The sequence below is a fragment of the Ostrea edulis genome, chromosome 4, assembly GCF_947568905.1.
Source record: "Ostrea edulis chromosome 4, xbOstEdul1.1, whole genome shotgun sequence".
Lineage (NCBI taxonomy): Eukaryota > Metazoa > Mollusca > Bivalvia > Ostreida > Ostreidae > Ostrea > Ostrea edulis.
In genome coordinates this window covers 16,791,078-16,798,735 of record NC_079167.1, presented here as the reverse complement: position 1 = coordinate 16,798,735, position 7,658 = coordinate 16,791,078, and positions in this window count along the sequence as shown.

Here is a 7,658-nt window from a genome sequence, read left to right as displayed (position 1 = left end):
GTTTTTACGTGTGTATCCATACCCAAATCCTTCTTCGCTAAATGCCTAATATCTGTTTAATTACTTGACCTTTCTTGAGACTGAGTTAATTTTTACTCTGAGCCTTGTAATTTGTATGGGCGACGACTCTGATGTCACGCATTCTTCCTATATCGCTATTTTCTGAAGTGTGTGTGGGGGGGTGGGGGGTGGGGGTGGGGGGTGGGGGGTCATTGTTTGTCGCCACTGAATAGTCCCCGTTCACTGTGCTGCAGGGATGGTCGTCCTCGGGCAAAACACAGAATTCTTTGACGTGGAAAGGATTTGGAAGACGACAAGATGATTCCTCTGGCAGTTCTATTGTTTCTATCTCATCTTCAGAATATTCTGCCACCAACGGTGATGGGAATTTCGTCCGCTTTTCAGTACTGTATACAAATTAGAATGGGTTGTCGTGCTGTTTAAAAATAGTAAGGTTGGTACTCATTTCTTTCTGTGGTATATCTTGCTGTTTCTGGGATACAGAATAGTGCGATGGAATCATTTGTTTCTTTCTGGTCCTTATTACCTCCCCTGTTACGTGCAAATCCAGGGACCCTCTGGTTGCACGGAAGGATTGGTCACCAAATACATTGACCCCTGTAACAAGTCCTGCCTTCTTGAGCTTTACCCTTTCTTCTACTCGTATCCAGTTGTGGCTGTATAATTTTCGACAATTAATCGTTTGTAGGTTTTTGAAGGATTCCGATAAATCATATGCACTTTCATGAATTAAGTCCTTTCGCGGAATCATGTTTCACAAACTCCGATATTACTTCAACAATCACGGAAAATCTGCCCTTTTCTAATTGCTTCAGCTCTTGAAACATCCGTAGGGTCTTCTTCCTATTTATCAAGGAATGTAAATCTGCCTCATCTTCAATACATTTGTGACAGACTCATATTATACATGTATATTGTATAATATGATGGGTATATGTATAAAGAATCGGTTCAATGAATAAAATGCTTAGGCAAGGTAATGTAATTTAAACATGCAGTCAAGCATATAAATTTGGTCACTTGCCCAGTGTAATGGCCTGGGGTATATAATTATATTTTGGCCAAATGTCCCTTGTGTCTTTTAATTTCATTGGTGTTTTAGTTTGTCTTATGTCATTGGATTGGTCTTGGAGATTTTCTCTCCAAGAGTTCTGTTCTTTGTGGTCAGTCTTTATTCAGTTTTTGAAGAAGAGAGTTGATTTCAGTAGATCTGACATATTTTGACAATTAGACATAGACCGACATTTTTCCTCTTGAATGGTAAGTTAATAATTTATTACTAATGCTAAACTATTCTATAATTCCTTTACTAAATGTTAAATCTGTAATTTTGCATAAAATTCCTTTTGTTGCCACATTCCTGGAATAAATGATCAGTGAGAGTGAGACTTATATAATGTAAATATCTGTGATAGTAATGTATATGATTCGTCTCACTGTGATATTATTTTAAAGTAAAAGTATGTTTTATGACTTACAAGATACTGTAGATATCATAATTAATTTATAGATCAGACCAGTTTGGTGTCATCTGTAAATATTGTTCACTCGAGCCTATTCCCATAGAATGGTATGCTCACCATATGGTTTTTATTTAATTCAATAATTAATAATGTTAATACATATTATAATGATAATTATTGTAAAGTTTTATGATGAAGTTAAAGTCTATAGGACTTGGGAGATTTAATATGTGATGTATACAGGTATAGAGTTATCTCCCTTGATATAGATCACCCATGTAATGCTATAATCGTATATTGGTTGTACATCAGTAATTATGTGAAATTATAGTATTCATGTTTTATATAGCATATTACTTAAAATTGTTAAACATTGTTGTTATAGGGTTTCATCATTGGACAATTCGCGCATTGCATGGTGACTCCTGAATAAACGTCTTGTCGAGAACCCAAACAGGTGTTCCTGTTATTACTTTAAGGGATCGAGAAACCTGTTACACATGCTTGAGAGGTTGTTTTAATTCGTTCTTGAAGACGAGACACTTGTGTAATTATAGATTCTAATTTGGCTGTGCCCTTGGCGGAACGTCTTTTGTTCTTCCTAGAAAGTTTTTCTTCCACTCAATCAAAAGTGCTTTCATATTGCTTAAAGACTGCTTATGAATCTTGACAGCGTTTTCTAAGTCATCCCGCTGTTTATCATAGGACCTGAATTCATCCTCTATATTTCTTTCAGTCTCGTTCCTTGTTCTTGTCGGAAAGTGTTTAAGGATTTTCTGATGGCAACTTTCGATTTCTTGGAAGATATGCTAAAATCTGCGTGTGCGCGATTCCATACCATCAGACGAACAGCCTCCTGAAGACGAATGGTATCATCCTATGTTTGTTCTGTTTTTAAATACCTTCTTCTACCAAAGGAAAATCAATGGCATCACCCATGGTTAACAGTAAGTTGAAATAGCTGACGATGAACGATTTGTGGCGTTATGACGTTGAACTATTTTATGACGTCAATGTCAAAATGGCTTATATCAATCGTAACAACTCGACTATTTCCGTAACCGCAAGTTACAGAAAAGGACGAGCGCGTGATCTGATTGAGAGGCTTACAAACTTCGGCCAGAGTTCGTTTGCTCACAAACGTAGATGAGGCCTCGGAGATGAGTTTGATATGATATACCGTTTGATATAGATTCAATCAGATCATGCGCTCGTCCTTTTCCGTAACCCGTAAGAATGCGTTCAAGATCGTAGCGGCTAGCCTAGCTGCTAGGTATGGTGGCTGATTTATGCCATCTTACAATGCGTTGTCTTTTCGTTATTTTGAGGCGAAAAGTAACAGATATTATCATTTTGTCGTCTTTTCATTATTTCGGGACGAAAAGTCGCTAGATATCGTTTTCTTGTCTTTTCGCCTCGAAATAACAAAAGGACGATATAGTGTAAAATGACACAAATCAGCCGCCATACCTAGCCCCTAGGCTAGCAGCTACGATCTTGAACGCAGAGACCAATCGGACAATGGTTCTGCGCATGTGTTTTCCGTCAAATTGAGTTGACGAAAAGGCCTAGCGATAAGTTTCCAATTGCTCCAGCGACTTGGTGAGCAGTTTTGCACACTCGGTGCCGCCATATTTAATTACCTAATTATATGCGTGTCAAAGGGGAACGACGTAATCATGGACGCAGCCTTTTGACAAATCAACGATGTTTGCGTTTCCCCCCAAAGTTTTTAATGATTTATCCCTTATATTAAAATATAAAAAATTCAGTCTGATTAAAACCAGCCCCCCTTCTCCTATCGTCGTCACTTGAAAAGGGAAAAGAGATGCTACGATGTGCCTGGATAATACTGCCGTGATTTACACATTCACTGTTGTAATGCATTATAATCTATTCTCTATGTAAAATTATATGGAGCGCCAAATTAACACAAACTCAAATAATTGAAGATATCTTCAATTATTTGAAGATATCATCAATTCAATTATTGCTCTCTTTAATTGAATTAATGCGCGCATTAAATCAATTATTGCTCTCATCAAACGAATTAATGCGCGCTTCAATTCGATTATTGCTCTCATCAATTGAATTAACGCGCGCATCAATTGAATTAATGAGAGCAATAATTGATTTAATGCGCGCATTAATTCAATTATTGCTCTCTTCAATTCAATTGATGAGAGCATCAATTGAATTAATGAGAGCAATAATAGATTTGATGCTCTCATTAATTCAAATATTGCTCTCTTCAATTCAATTGATGAGAGCATTAATTTTGTAGAAATATTGCTCGCAATAATTGATTTAGAGCTCGGTATAAATAATTTGATGATCTCTTTAATTCAATTGAAGATATTTTTAATTATTTACAATGCCTTTGTATAAGGAATTAATGCGCGCATCAATTCTTTTAAAGAGAGCAACAATTCAATTAAAGAGATCATTAATTCAATTGTGGATATGTTGAATTGAAGATATCTTTAATTATTTAGTTGCTCTCTCTAAAAGAATTATTGCTCTCTTCAAATGAATTAAAGATATCATTAATTCAATTGAAGAGAGCAATAATTGAATTAATGCGCGCATTAAATCCATTATTGCTCTCATCAAATGAATTAATGCGCGCATCAATTCAATTATTGCTCTCATCAATTGATTTAATGCGCGCATTATATCAATTATTGCTCTCTTCAATTGAATTGTAGCGCGCATCAATTCAATTGTTGATATCATTAATTCATTTGAAGATATCATCAATTCAATTAAAACGCGCATCAATTCAGCAGAAGAATTAATGCTATCATCGATTCATTTAATGCGCGCAATAATTCAGAATTGAAGATATCATTAATTATTTGAAGAGATCTTTAATTAAATTGTTGCGCGCATCAAATGAATTGATGATATCTTCAAATAATTGAAGATATCTTCAATTATTTGAGTTTATGTTAATTTGGCGCTCCATAAAATTACCATTGTTAATAAATACCCCCCCCCCCCCTCACATAAAAACACCACACTGCAATGGGTGCAGTAGTGGGTAGAGGGGTATCCCTGAAATTTTACATTTTTGTGCTATCAACATTAACAATTAAGTGTAAAAAATGATTGTTTTATTATGAAATGGAATGTTCAAACATGGGTATAATTATATACACGTATATGAAAGTGATATTTGAATGTTATATTATTCGAAAGATTTTGAACATGAAATTGCATAATATGTTGAAAATTAACATATAAAAAGAATGAACATGACATGCAAAATCAAAATTGAACAATTAAAACAAAGCAAACAAACATAAAAATAATATCATCTACTGACTTTAAAGAAACATCCTAAAATAGAGCAAAACAGGACAGATACAAATCGGACAATTTTGGTGTTGTTTTATCTAGTCAAACATTAAACAAATATTAAACATATTATCCACCAGAATGGAAAAATTCCTAACATATTTTCCCACCATGTTGGGAAACATGGTGGGAAAATATGTTAGGAATTTTTTAATACTAAATTATGAGACGACGATACAAGAATACAACGGTATAAGGTCTCAACCATGTGCATTTTTTTCCTGCGCTGTAAATCGAAGGTTCTTATAAGGTATGCATCTGGAGATCTCTGTTCTGTCCCAATATTTTCCCAAAAAGCTTCAGACCAACCTGAATAGTTCATTGCATCTAAAGTTGAATAAAATCGATATTGTGCCATATAAATACATGTAATGTTACTGGAGAATTATTTTTATTTCAAATATAACAGATAGTTTGATATAAACGACTTCATTATAAGTGGAGTAGACTGTATAGATTCATTTCATTTGGTACCAATACTTTAGACCTAGTGACCTTAGACTACTCTTCAAAAAACTTTGACCCTGGATATATCTTTTGAACTGAAAGGAATAAGGTAAATGGGGTCACGCTTCTCGACGAGCTATGTTGCCATCTGACAACTCTTATTCATTACTCCGAAACAAAAACAATTAAAACACTCACACACAATTTCATTTGCAATTATTAGGAGCTTGTATCACTTTTTCGATGGTAAAATCATACTCCATATAATATTCTTTAACGTGACATTTTAAAAATTATGTTGGCCACAAATACCTGTCTATTCCTTCCCTTTTTTTTTTTTTTTTTTTAGCTCACCTGAACTATAAGAACAAGTGACGTTTTCTGGTCACATGTCCGCCGTCCGTCTATATGTCCATTCTTTCCCAGAACCAAAGGACAAACTTCAACTAAACTTGCCATAATCATGATTAATTTGAACATATTTTATTGTATAGATATACAAAGAGATTGGTAACAAGTTCTAGCAACTTCGACAACCTCTCCCGGAAAATATTATATTAATTAGTGTATATTTTGAAATTGTTCATATCATACCCGAGAGACAGGGTAGGACCATACACCTGAAGTATGGACACTACTACCCCCCCCCCCCCTTCTGATTTTTGTCGGCGATAATTTCTCCAAAATGTGTGGATTCCTTGTCTATCTTATCCCAATATCAATTTATGTAATCGTCTCACGTTTTAGAGATTGATATTCTACCGGTGTAAATTGTAATAAAATACATGTATCATATTATACTGGTAGAAGACCAATCTGTAAAGCTTACAAAAAGCGTGAAACGATTAGATAAATCGAAATGAAATTTCGGAGAAATTATCGCCGCAAAAAAAAAAAAAACCAGAAAGGGGGAGGGGTAGTATCTATACTTTAGGTGCCTTTGGGTAGGGCCACGGGGTCAAGGTTTGCTTGTGGAGATATTTGGGGAAATATTTTTTTTTTTAATTCTAAAGAGTAATATTGATATGCAAGCATCCTCAGGTAGTGCAGATTCAAGTTTGTTTGAACCACACTTGGGAGGTATGGTGGGGCAACAATAGCGGATCGAAATTTTACGTGGGAATATATACAGTGTATTTTTTTTTAAAGAAATCTTTATAAAGAGAAGATAATGAACCATGATCAATCTGAATGAATCCCATAAAGAATACAAAATTCAAAGTAGAGCAAACATGGACACTTGGACATACCATCAGTGGGATCAGATGCCTAGGAGGAGTAAGCATCCCCCTGTTGACCGGTCACACTTCTCGATAACCACTGGCCATGATTATCCATATCAAAATAGGCAAGAATTATAATGTAGTGCAGATATATATCTGGTCAAATCATGGTCCCTGGAGCTATAAGGTGGGGTTAAAAATAGGGAATTAAAGTTATACATGAAAAAAATATGTAGTACAGTTTAATAAAAATCTTTTTCAAGAGTATCAGGGTCACATTAAATCATGTTAATAAGCAAGCATTCCCAAGTTGTGTGAATTCAGTAACCCAGGGGTTAAGGTGGGGACTAAAATCCGGGGTCAACAGAACAGCAAGGCTATGCAAGGAATATTGATAAGGAAGTTTCCCTATGGTGTATGGATTCAACTTCAGACCCTGTGAGATTAGGATGGGATCAAAAATTTCCATGGCAATAAAGAAGATACAAAAAAAAACTTTTAAAAATCTCTTAAAGAAGAGCAGAACCAAGATTGCTCAGGTGAGCATTGTGGCTCATGGGTTTCTTGTTTTAAAAGATATACCAGTGTACCAAGTTTGATGACTGTCAAGCAAAGGATTCTCAAGACATTGAGTGGTCAATATATTCCTATGTGCAGTTTGACCCTTGACCATGTGACCTCAAAATCAATAGGGGTCATCTACTCCTTTTAAAGCCTAAGAATGAAATGGAGATCTGAAATTCTGCTGTAAAAGGTATGTGGTGTGATTATTCAAATTTCATAACATACTATGCCATAGCGTATGAATTTACACCATATCGGTAGCTTGAAATTAGTTTGAAACCCTTTCATGCCATGGCTGTGTCAAACTTACGACATAAAAATAGGCAGTGATTGCTCCTTCACCAAACATACAGCAACTAAATGCGAGAGCAACAGGTGTTTCAGATATGACCTTAAAATAGAGGTTCTGTCGCGGGACAGGTGTTGGCACATTAAAGAACCATCACAGCTAAGCTTGGGTCTAAATTTGTGGTACTTCAGCGACAGTTGGTGATGTCTCAATATGAGTGAAAAATTCTCCAAGGAACGTAAAACAAATCAACAAAAGCATGGTAACTTTTCTGTAGTTCAAACTTGCACG